This window comes from Notechis scutatus, chromosome 1, assembly GCF_049901735.1.
Source record: "Notechis scutatus isolate UNSWTSFEM ecotype Mainland chromosome 1, rNotScu1.2, whole genome shotgun sequence".
Lineage (NCBI taxonomy): Eukaryota > Metazoa > Chordata > Lepidosauria > Squamata > Elapidae > Notechis > Notechis scutatus.
Window position 1 is genome coordinate 285,718,581 of NC_142009.1, and position 13,498 is coordinate 285,732,078.

Sequence of the window (13,498 nt, forward strand, 5' to 3'; positions counted from 1 at the left end):
TTTGATATAAATGTTAAAGAGTGAATGCAGCTGATTACAAGGAGACATAATAAATAACTTGAATAATTAGGAGTGTGAAATTAGGAAACTTCTTTCTCCTGGATTTGGGTAGAAAGGGAAAGAGATAAATTATAAACATCAACTTTACAATTTGCACACCTTTGAGTAAATCAGTGCAGAAGGCATTCAAAACAAGAACATTCTTAAGTGACCAACTATAAAGGTAATAATGACCTGAAACAACTGGAATAAAAATTTTGTCAAAACTGAACATAAAAGTAACTTATCATATAAAATTGAATCTTGGATTCAGTGATGAAGAGATAATGTTAATGTTTGTATTGCTTCGATAATGAATCCAGGATTTAAGAAGTGAAAACTTGAAGAAATTGAATGAAGAAATGGGGTTCCTGCTAGAGTTCAGGGTCACCCACTGAGTTATCTGATACTCGGCAGAAAACTATGAGGCAGATTGTGTAAAATCCAAATTTAATTTCCCAAATATCCGGGAATAGTACTATTTTCACTTGCCAAGTTTTTTTTTTTTTACAGGGATTTTTAGAAAACTCTAAAAGCCCAGAAAATGAATATACTGTTTCTTCTGTGGTCTTCTATCGTTTATTTTGTCCTCTTTTGTTCTCTAAATTCTCCCTATTTGATTTAGGACCAAAATCATTAAAAAAAATCTGGCATTATCAGAGATGTCCCCATGGAATCAGTCTGCAATTAAATCTTCACAGCATGCCTACAACCTCTACAGGCAATGGGAATGCTTAGAGGAATATATTTTTGAGATATCAAACTCGTCTCCATATTGACCACCATTATGGCTTCCAAATTTGGCTTGGTTGATTGAAAACTGCTACAATGGTAATCCTCTAGGATGGCATAATGCTCTTGATTTGATTAAATTATCCCTTCAAATCAAATCACTGGATCAGTTCAGTCCATGGCATCAGATTAGTGACCTCCAAAACAAATTGAGATTTTGGTGGATAAGTTTTGATGGCTCATATATACAAGCACACTTTAATCAAATTAAATCAAAAACTGAAAACATAAAACATAAAAACAGAATTATTCTGTTCTGCTCTTTGAATCACAAATGTGAACTAAATCTACTCCTCAGGTTAAATCCCACAGTCAGAATAACAAAATAAGAGTTGGAAATGGGACCTTGGAGGTCTTCTGGTCCAACCAGGGCTGTCTTAATGGATGGACCTGATGGGCACTTGCCCATGGGCCCCTTACTAATCTGAGTAGGTTAACCCTTCAATTCACCTTGTATCACATAAATACAGAAATTGTATCACTTACTGATTATTATTGTGTTTTTCAACACCAATTTTGTTGGAAGTGTCAATAAAACAAATATATATTTCATTTTATTGACCATTTACATTTTTATTCCTATGAGTAGTTGTCATAGGGGCTCCAGCACACTGCTTTGCCCAGGGCCCATATTGCTGTTAAGACGGCCCTGGGTCCAATCTCTTGCTCAGGCAGGAAACCCTATACCATTTCAGACAAATGGTTGTGCAATCTCTTCTTTAAAACCTCCAGTGTTTGAAATTCAAATTAGAGTTTGGCTAATTCAGTCATCTCTAGTATACATTTACTAAGTTATAATATAAAACAAAATAGAGGTTGCTATTCTTGCATGTCTTCAAAAATATAAAATATTTAAAATATTTTTATTAAAGCAAGGGGTTGAATCAACTGATTCCATCCCAACAGTGAGTGATTTTTTTCCTAGCAACTGAATTTAAGATTGCTGAGGGACCGTCAGGACCACCAACGGGGCATCTTTGCCTCAGCTTTGGTGCATCCATAGCAGGGAGGAGGAGGAAAACAATTAGGAAGTCTTGTTACTTGAGCACTTTCTTAAGGTTGGATATAACTTAGGTGTTTTTAAACATTCAGTTCTGCATTATTTTCAGGCATCTTGCAAATCCATCACAGTAACTTAATAACTTGATTTATTTTCAACCCTACACACTACAGACTCTCGTAATTCAATTTCTGTAAATTTCCTGACAGTTAGAACAATTAATCAGTGGAACAACTTGCCTCCAGAAGTTGTAAATGCCCCAACACTGGAAGTTTTTAAGAAGAGATTGGATAACCATTTGTTTAAAATGGTATAGGGTTTCCTGCCTAAGCAGGGGGTTGGACTAGAAGACCTCCAAAGTACCTTCCAATTCTGCTATTCTATTCTATTCTATTCTATTCTATTCTATTCTATTCTATTCTATTCTATTCTATTCTATTCTATTCTATTCTATTCTATTCTATTCTATTCTATTCTATTCTAATTCTCCAGTAATTCAGGAACTTTGCCTATCCAGAGCATCCTCTTAACTAAGTGTCTCTCTTTCTTCCCCTTAAACCAGGGGTGTCAAACTCGATTTCATTGAGGGCTTCATCAGGGCTGTGTTTGATGTCAGGGGGCTGGGGGGGGGGGTATGGCCAAGGTGGGCATGGCCAGCTTGACATCACTCATCAAGGCTCTGTTTTCAAAAATGGAGTGCATGGCCTCAGTTTTTGCTGGCAGGGGGCTATAGGAGGCCATTGTGATCAAAAATGGAGCCTAGGGGGACCTTGCACAGCCTCCCTGAGTTCTGTTTTTGCTGGCAGAGATACTGCAGACTGGTCCTTCACTGTTTCCAAGGAGGCCCCGCAGACCAGATCTGGGATCCAGACCCCAGGCCTCGAGTTTGTAACCTCTGCCCTAGACTGTAGCATTCCGTTCCTAGAACTCTGAACCCATGCTGAAGATATATGCACCATGCAAGTTATAATGTACCGTCTGGGAATAGGTTATTTAATGATTTTTGTTTAAATGCCAGCTTCCATCCTTCCTCAGTATTTTGTACAAATTGCCACCTACACAAATTCCTAACTAAAAATTGCATATTTATAAACATCTCAACTCACAGTAAATAAACTATCAGGTCCTTATTGAAAAACATGCAAATCAAGTAACAGCAGCAGTAGTTAATTCCAACATATTTTGCATACAGGTGGTGCAAGACTGCACATGCTCCCTTTGGACCTGCTGTAAAACAAATGCAATCAGTTACTCTGGAATGAAGAATGGATATCAGTTGATATGAAGATGCAGACACATTGAATAAAATACAACTATGATTAAAACTAGTATAGTTCTCTTTGTTTGGCTTCATCTTGAATCAAGAGCCCAACAACATAGTTTCTGTGGCCACCTCTGCTTCCAATGTGGCTTTTTAAGTAGGCTTATTAGCAGCTATGACCATGGATTAAAGATGGTATCAACAGATATATATATATATATATATATATATATATATATATATATATATATATATATATATATATATATATATTATATACATATACATATACATATATATGAAAAAATAGAATATATGAGATCCTTAGACATAGCTACATAGCATGGGAGGATCTCGTGCTAATGCTAAAATTAGAAGTGGAAGGATTAGTTCTAGCAGATTTCCGTTTGTCCATCATGTGAGGAAATGAAGATTTAAAGACAGGTAGTGAACAGCAACAGCACTCAATAAGAAACATATAAAGAAACATATAAAGAATGCCAAGCTAAATTTGGGCAAACATCATTGGGAATCATTAACAATGGATATTAGGACTTCTGGTTTGCAGGGCTTCGGCGGCAGGCAGGAATCTGTGATAGTGTGCAGTTTCTGCCTGGGCTCGCTGCTGGAGCGTCCCGGGCCAGTTTGGCTTTGGGGCTAAGCCACCCCGTAGAAGTGGCGAAGAGGGGGGAGATTCCAGCAGGGTCAAGGAAAGCCACATCTTTCTTCCCCAGCTGACTAAACTCCCTTTCCCGAAGGCAGTAAGAGCGGTGGTCAGAAATGGCCGCCTCAAAGAAGCATTCATCCGGAAAAGAAAGTGCAGGAGGAAGTTAAAAAGTGAAAGTTTTGGCTGACCGGGATAAGAAGCAACAACTAAGGTATCCTGGAATTTAAATTTTAAAAAAAGATACATCGCTCCCAAGGAAGATTGAGAAGCAGCGAATGAAAGTGAAAAGGGAAAGTTTTTTTTTCACTCTCTTTCCTTACGTTGAGAGCGAACAGAGATGAATGAGAAATCGGAAAAACCCGCTTTGGCATTAATAGGTAATTAAACTGGATAATTAAATGTCAAGGGGACAATAAGGATTTCTGAACACTAAAAAAAAAACTTTTTTTGCTGTAAGTGGGAAGGGAGAGGAAAAGAATAAGAGCAGGATTCGGAAGGAGGAGACTGCCTGGAATTTAAAAGAATCTGATTAAATCCTAACAAGACTTCTAAAAGATACATTTTAACTGGAACTTTGTAACTAAACAGTAACCCCAGAAAGAGAAAGTGAAAAAAGAAGAAAGTGTTAAAAGAAACAGCTTGTGTGTATTTGGATTGCTTGGTGACTTTGGGACTTTTGGAAATTATATCTGAATGACTAAAAACACTTGGGTGGTTTGAAAAAAAAAAATTTACAATAGCATTACTTGTGGATGAACTGAAATTGGAATTTAAAAAATACAAAGAAGAGGAACAAGAAGGGAAGGGCTCTCTTGGCTCTGTTTTTCAATTCTTAGAAATGGCGAATTGTACCTACGAGAAACTACAAGAAAAGACTGTGCAACAAGAAAATTGGGACAAAGAAGAAGCCATCTTCAACGAACAAGTAACTTTACTTGGGGAAGAAAGGGGAAAGGAGGGAAAGAAAATGGAGACTTTAAGACCTTAAAAAACCACCAACAAAGGGAAAAATAAGGTGAAAAGTGGATATAATGTTAGAAAGCAACAGAAAAGGGGAATACAGAAGAGGGAAATGGAGGTGGAGAGACAAGGGGGTAAAAAGGGCAGAGAGAAGAAGCAAGGGAGGAAGCAAGGGAAGAGAAGCTACAAAGGTGTGGAGCAAGATGTAAAGAAACAGGACTTATTTAGAGATAATGGGTAAAAATTTAACTGAAAAAGTGATTCTGCAAAGGTACATAAGATTGTATTGTTATATTTGTATTAGAAATAATGTTAGAAAATTGGAAACAACATATGATTTAAAAGTGGGATAAAATTCTCAGTGTAATTCAGTGAAACTTTTGTGAACAAAATAAATGAAATGAAATAAATGAGAGAATTGAATCAGGAAGGAATGGGAACATTTTAATGATACAATGTTTTAAAATATAAGTGAAGTGGGGGGGAAATAACTATGGAAAGTTTATAAGTGTTCCCATAGAAGTATGATACTTGTTTGAAAAGTAATGTGTAAAATGTTTAACATTTAAATGAATATTAATATTAACGATAGACTTGAATTGGTACGGATTGTTGTTTTAATTATATTATATATTTATAATTTTTTCTCTTTTTAAAATTTAGTGTGTAACTTTAGAATGTACTAAGCAGAATCTGAATGGAAGTTATGTATTATACTAAGTGTTATAAATTTAGGGGAAAGAGATAAAGGTGTCATACTCCAATCAGTGATTACAGGAGAAATTTTGTTTAATGAGAAAGATAATAGACAGCTGGAAACAGGACAGACAAAGAATATAAGTATAATGATCTGAACTGAGATGAAATAAATAAAATAAAATTAAGAAAGTTAAAAGAGGGGAGAAGCTATATAGAAAATGTAGAATGGTAATAAGATATGGAATGGTATATAAAATGAGCATGAATTTGAATTTGTGTCTGTATGAAGAGATGTAACCTGGGATCAAGCTGCTTTCAAAAAAGATGTTTTATGTTTTTATGTTTTATGTTTTGTTTGTTTATGTTTGTTTTTAAAAATCAATAAAAAAAATTTAAAATAAACAATGGATATTATAGCACTTCAGAGATATTGCATAGAATGAAGCTGCATATTCAGTGAACTTCTCAACAAGGGTCTTCTCCTGGCACTTGCCAGGTAGACAGAACTGGGTCAGTATGGTAGATATAAAGGAAGCTTTTAGGTCAGTGAGCAACAAAACTTATAGATTTGCATTTGCTTCTCTTTATCTCTTTATTTCTATATTGCTTGGGTGACACAGCAAAATGCCTGTGCCTATTTTAATTTCTGATAAAGTTCTTGATCATTACAAAAAATGAAAATGGCAGCTGCCCAGAATAAGCCAGCAGCAGGGAATGTGTCATGGCATGTAAGGTGTGGACTTTACCAAGCAGATGGCTAAAGATGTTATATATTGACAATTGGCCTATCATTTAGACCAGGGGTTCCCAAAGTTGGCAACTTTAAGACTTGTGGACTTCAACTCCCAGAGTTCTCCAGCCTGGAGAATTCTGAGAGTTGAAGTCCATAAGTCTTAAAGTTGCCAAGTTTGGAGACCTCTGATTTAGACCATGTTAGGACTTTTCTTTCTGAGCTACAAAAACTGAAATGACCCCAAGATGACAATAAAGAGATACAGGAAATATATGCCCTTTCCATCAGCCAAGAATCATCCAGATAGTTGAAATATGGTTATAACTCTTCAGAGATACCCTAGTGTCAGTTAGTATCAGTGAAAATATTAGTAACAGCGAACAATTATTTTAAAAAGGCAGCTTGCCCAGCCCTATTTTCATTAATCTCTAATGCAGTGTCAGAAAAGAGTTGGGTATGGTCTGATGTTTAAAGAAAGCAGCTATAAAATTCAGTGATTGGAGGTCACTGTGCATTCACATTTGTTTTAAAATCCAAATAAACAAAACAAAACAAAAAGATAGATTCTGTTTGAGTGGTGACTGGCAGTTTTACCAAAGTGCAATTTTGATTTCCAATTACACATTTTTCAACTATTAAGAAAAAAAATAGCTTCTTATGCTGTATGGGGCTACGGCATAAAGCAAAACAATGGTGCTTTTCCATATTACAATGAGAACTAGAATCTTAGATCAGTATTAATATTCTTATAATATGGGTTTAGAACTGTTAGCAATCCAATAAAAAAAAAAAAACAGAGGTTTGTATCTCAGCCATTGAGTGTTGGCAATCTCTACCATCTCTACATCACACAACAAGCCACTCTATTCACTATTTTATTTTTACAGCCTGAGGGTATGATCCAATCCTTGCAGCCATCTGTCTTTGCCAATGTAGGACAATAAACCTCTGACACATATTCATTCTATCTTCCATACTGGCCATACAGGAAGTGCCAGAAGGAGAAACTAAAAACTGGGAATATTTAGTTAGCCAACTGTCCTTATGGTGATAATTGAGTAAGGCAACCAATTCAATTTTTTTTTTAAAAAAATATATGTTATGTAAACAGTAGCCATGACAAGTGCAAAGGAGCCAGGGACAATTTTGTTCAAACATAGAACATGAGGACAAGTGTCTAGATTTACTTTAGCCAAGTTGTCCATCTGTTCATTTAATCAATCACTAAAAGACTTGCTCTCCACATTTCACCGATTTTCTTGGAAGCCAAAACATCACTCATAGGCACCGAGGTTTAGAAATTTGCATGACTCTAACGGCACCAAACGGTGCAGAAGCTCAGCACAAAATGTGACAACCATGGCAAAACTCAGCTTGCAATGTTGTTTATATTTTAATATACATTTTTTGGAATAATAAGATACCTCTTTCAATATAGTAATAAACAGAGATTGGCTAATGGGCAGCTTCTTTCTAAGGCTGAAAGAGGTATATACTATGGATATAAATAATTCTGGTAGAGCATAGTCCATCCTGCCTGACATCAGAGATTCCCTCCGCATCCAATAAAATTTTGTAATTCTCATGTGGCTTCTGTTCTTCGACCTACTGTGCTCACCCTGCAACATGCCTACTATTATTTAAATGGGAGTTTCATGTCTGCCCTTTATCAAACATGCCTTTATCCATGTTTATTTGAAACTAAGCTCCACCTGTATTCAGTGCAGGCTTTTCCCAGGTGAATAAGCAGAGCAGTGCAAACCATATATTAGCTGCACATTTGTAAAGAAAGTGGGTTCAAGGCAGGAGACTTTGAATGCATGGCTAGTTGTACCTCAGGATGAGGTAATACTTCTCTTGCAAACTGCTGCAAAACCAGATACAGTTGATAAACTGGCCAACCAGAAGACCACTTTGAAAAAGTTAAAAGAAGTTTGGAGATTTTTTTAAAAATCAAATCTGAAAACTGAAACAAGCATTTATAGGAACTGCAGAGATTACATGAAAAAAGATTAACTTGTGGGTGCCATGGTTTTAAACAAGTGCCAAAACTTTGAGGGGAGGGGAGAGTCTTTTTTATAAGCAAAACAGAATATACCAGCACATGGAAGTGCCTGGATCAAAACAAAAATAAGAGGAAATCAAATGCTATTAATTTATAAATACAGCAGGCAGAATTTAAAATGGACCACAAGAAAGAATCTTGGTAGAAGCTGAAGTAATACTTAAGTAGGATTTTGTGATAGAATAATTGGGATAGAAAAAATTGAAATCATACAATTGTTACTTATTTTTATCCCTCCTTTATTGTTTTTATAAATAACTCAAGTCAGCATACATGCCTAAAACTCTTTCCTCTTTCTATTTTCCCCACAACCCTGTGAGGTGGGTTGGGCTGACAGTGACTGGCCCAAAGTCACCCATTCTTCATAGCTAAGGTGGAACTGGATCTCACAGTGTCCTGATTTCTAGTTTGGTGCCTTAAACAATAGACCAAGCTAGCTTTGAACTAGCTGATATATACATCCCCACACAATACATTTTAGCTAACCAAACAATAACACTCCTCCCCACCCCACCCCTTCCTGGACCTTTATTCATACAGGGTAAACTCCACATTAAACTATCAAGCTCCTAGATACTATAAGCACTGAGAATCCAGCAGTCAGAATACACACCTAAACCTTGCAAATCACCAAATACATCTGAATGATTATTGAATTGGAAGAATCAGCCTTTAACAGCCTTAATGTAATGTCTCATTTATCTGCTTATGTATATTAACGTTTTTCATGAAATTAAATTCCACTGTCCCATTTTCTTTAAGTTATATGCATTTAGATTCATAGAAAGATAGAGCTCTAAGGGACCTTGGAGGTCTTCTAGTCCAGAAGGCCTTATTCTATCCCAGGCAAATGTGATTGAAGACACACAATTTCGTGGAGCAAGCTGTTCCATGAACTATTTTTTCTTATTGTCAGGAAATTTCTCTTTAGTTCCAGATTGGATCTGCCTCTGATGAGTTTCTATCCATTGCTTCTTGTCCTGTAATAAATTTTTCTCTGTGACAGCCTTTCAAGTTTTGGAAGATGACATCTTGTCTCTTTTAGGTTAAACATACCTAGTTCCCTTAGCCATTCATCATATGGTTTAGCCTCCAGAACACTTTTCATCTTCGTTTCTTTTCTCTGCTCTTTCTATGGCCTCAGCATATTTTTGTATCATGGTGACCAGAACTGGATGCAGTATTCTAAGTGTGATCTTGCTAGTGCATTATAGAGCAGAACAATCACTTCTCATGATCTTTTTTTTAAAACAAATTTTATTAATTTTTAAAAGCATACAAAACATACAAGATAAACATAAAACCTTTTTTCTAAAAATTTCTAAAAATTAGTTGAAAGTTTAACAACATTAACACATTTCCTTACAATCACATATTTTCCCTTTCTAACTTGCTTTATTTTCTTCTATCTTTCTCTCCATTGTCCTTTTCTAACCTTTCTCCAAGGTTTTATTAACTCATTCAAACATAAACACATAAGAACACAAAACATATAAACATAAAAAAACCACATCTTTTCTGAAAGTTGCTTAATCCCGGGTCAAAACTCTTTGTACAGACACCAACTCAAATTCATATTCATTTTATATGCCATTCCATATCATTATTACCATTTTCAATTTTATATATAGCTTCTTCTCTCTCTTAGATTCTCTTAATTTTATTTTATTTATCTCACCTCAATTCAAATCATAATATTTATTATTCTTTGTCTGTTAATTTCCAGCTATCGATTTATCTTTCTTCTTTAAAAAAAAAGCTTCTCCTGTACACTAATTGGAGTATGACGCCTTTACCTCTTTCCCCTACATTTATAATACTTAATATAAAATACCTAACTTACATTGGGATTCTATTTGGTACATTCTAAAATTATACAATATTATCAATACCAATACTAATCTATTCATTAATATTCATATTATTTTATATCATAAACACTTAGCACATTACTTTTCAATTAATTAACATACTTTTGTGGGAGCACCTACTTTCCATAATTATTCCCCCCCACGTCACATATTTTAAATCATTATTTCATTAAGGTATTCCTGCTTCTCCTACTTCAAATCTCTTTCAAAAAAAAAATTCCACTGAAATAACACAATCTAATTAATATTGACATTCATTTGTATCTTTCTCTCCAACAATAACATGCCTTTTGGGAATACTTATATTTTCCACCATTATTTCCCCCCCACACACACACATCATATCTCAAATCCTTATTTCATAAAATGTTCCCCTTTTCTTAAGACAAGTTTCACTAAGTTATATTAAACATTTTATCACACTTTAAATTACACATTATTTCCAACTTTCTAAAATTATTTCTAAATACAAATATAAAAAACAATCTTATGTACCTTTAGAATCCCTTTATCAATAAAGTTTACCCATTATCTCTAAAAACTCTTGTTTCTTTACATCTTGCTCTCTACTATTGAGGCTTCTCGTCCCCTTTCTCCCTTGCTTATTCTTCTCTCTGTCCTCTTTACCCCTTTGCCTCTCCACCTCCCTTTTTCTCTGCTTTCCTCCTTTCTGTTGTCTTCTAACATAATATCTCTTTTTCATCTTGTTTTTCTCTTTTTGATTGCTTTTATAGGTCTTAAAGTCTCTTTTTCCTTTTTCTCTTTCTCCTTTCCTTCCCCAGCCAAAGTCACTTGTTCGTCAACAATGGCTTCTTCTTTGTCCCAGTCGTCCTGTTGTCCATTCAATTTTACATAAGTGTAGACCGCCATTTCTAAATACTGAAAAAGAGTATCAAAAACATCCTTCCCTTCTTGCTTTTCTTTCTCATATTTTTGATATAAAAGTTTCAATCTGTCCACAAGTAATGCCATTATAAAGAGAAAAAGTTTTCCCAAGCAACCACCCAAGTGCTTTTAATCAGAGATAATTCTCAAAAGTAGTAAAATCACCAAGCAATCCAAGTAGGTTAATTCTTTTAAGCACTTTCTCCATTCACTTTCTCTTTCTGGGATTGGAGTTTGATCACAAAGTTCCATTTAATATATATCTTTCAGAAGCCTTGTTAGTATTTATAGCTCTTTAAAAATCCAGGCAGTCTTCTCCTTATTTTCAAATTCCAATCCAATTTTTCCCTCTCCCTTCCCACTCACAGCAAAAAAAAAAAATTTAAAGTCTTTTTTTAAAAAAAAAAATCATTCAGAAATCCTTATCTCTTCAGTATTTAATTACCTAGATTTTCAGATTTCTCTTGTTATTCCATCCGCTGTCACGTTAGGAAGGAGAGTGAAGAAAAAAAAAACAACTTTCCCTTTTAGAATTCTGTGCGCCGCTTGTAACTCTCTCTGGAAACAATGTAGCAACTTCTCCGTAGCAATTTTCAAGCCCCAGGAAACTTTCTTATCCCTTGGCAACTTTATCCCGGTCCAGAAACAACTCTCACAATTTCTCCGATTTTCTTCCTCCTGCACAATCTTATCCGTTTGCAGGTTTCTTCATGGCGGCCATTGCTGACCGCGCTCCTCCGCCTCGGGAAAAGGGGGTTTTGCTGGCTGGGGAGGGGGTCTGCGACACCCCTTGCCCCCTTTCCAGATCCCCCCTGTCTTCAGCTGCCCCTGCAGGGCAGCTATATCCCTGAGATCCAAACGGATCGGGGGAACCTTGGCAGTGAGCTCGGCAGGGATCGAGCTGGATCGCAAATCCCTGCCGCTGCCGAAGCCTCACAAACCGGAAGGGCCCACTTCTCATGATCTTGATGCTACCCCTCTATTGATGCAGCCTAGAACTTTGTTGTCTTTTTTGGAAGCTGCAGCACTACTGGCATATAAATAAGTGGTGGTCTACAGGACACCTAAATTCCTCTCACAGATATTAATATTGAGTCACTATTGTGTATTCTGTACCTTGCATTTGGTTTTACCTACTTAAGTGCGGGATCTTACTTTCCTCACTTATCATACAGGCTATAGCCCAATACTCAAATCTCTCAAGATCCTTTTGATGGCAGTTGAATTTCAAAGCTAGTATCATTCACAAATTTGATGACTTTCCCTTCAATCCCCTCAGCTAAGTCATTTATGAAGATATTGAAAGACACTGGGCCTAAGACAGAACCTTGAGGTACCCCACTGCATGCTTCTCCCCATGTAGTTCAGTGGTGGGTTGCAAGAGGTTTACCCGGTGGTAGTAAATTTACTCCATGTAGTTCAGTGGGCGTGGCTTGGTGGACGTGCTTTGTGTGCACGCACACTTTGCGCACGCATGTGTGCCAAACACGCACTTTGCCCATGTGCTTTCCTGCTCACCTCCTGCAATCCCTGTAGCTTCAACAGCTGACACGCAGCAATCTGCTGTGCAGCACAAAGCAGCTGCACTTCAAAAGCATGGAATAAAGGTCAGAATGGGAGACTGGGTGGATGGGTGGGCCCAACAGCAGTTCAGAGAGAACCAGTTCAGTCTTGGCTGATCTTCGGTGCTACCAGTATGCCAGAACTGGGTCAAACCAGTAGAATAGCACCACTGATGTAGTTGTAATTCCACTAACTACCACACACTGGGTGCAGTTGTTCAGCCAATTGCAAATCCATCAGGTGATAGTTCTCTCTACCCTGAATAGTTCTGTCTTACCGAGAAGTAGGCTGTGGTTTACTTTATCAAATTCCTTACCGAAAAAAGCACATTTGCTACAGAAAATGACCTAACTTGTTAAAAGTGACCTAACTATGGTTATGTCTTCTGATGACAATGTCTCAGAGAAACATTTCCAGTGATTTGGGATTTGCTTTTTTTTTTTCTATTCAATCTGCTTAATCATAAATGTTCAAGGAGGAAAAAGTGACCCAAGATAACGAAAAGGGCCACTTCAGTATCATTAAAATGGCTGCTCTGATGAAAATGAATCTGTATTAACATTGATCAAGATGTCATTAGTGCTAACTACTACAGTACAAAAGAGCTAGAGTCTTCTGCTATTGATTTCAAGAAACCACTGCTTGATTGCAATACAAGCCACTTCTTGAGTTGGAGTCATGGATGGGACAAGCAAATCAGCTTCTGGGCAAACTTGTTGACTAGTGCACAGCTAATTTTTGATGCTAAATTCTATGGCAGAATTTCACTGCTGCATTCACACAAAATTAATAGTAATGATACAACTCAGAATACGCAATATCAACATTAATCTACCAATAACCAGAGTATTTGAATATGCAATACCAACATTAATCTTTCCATGAAATATTATGGAATATGTTTAAAAGAGTTATAAAACTGCATCAGTAATTGTTTCTGAAATCCCATCAGTTTCCTTTTCT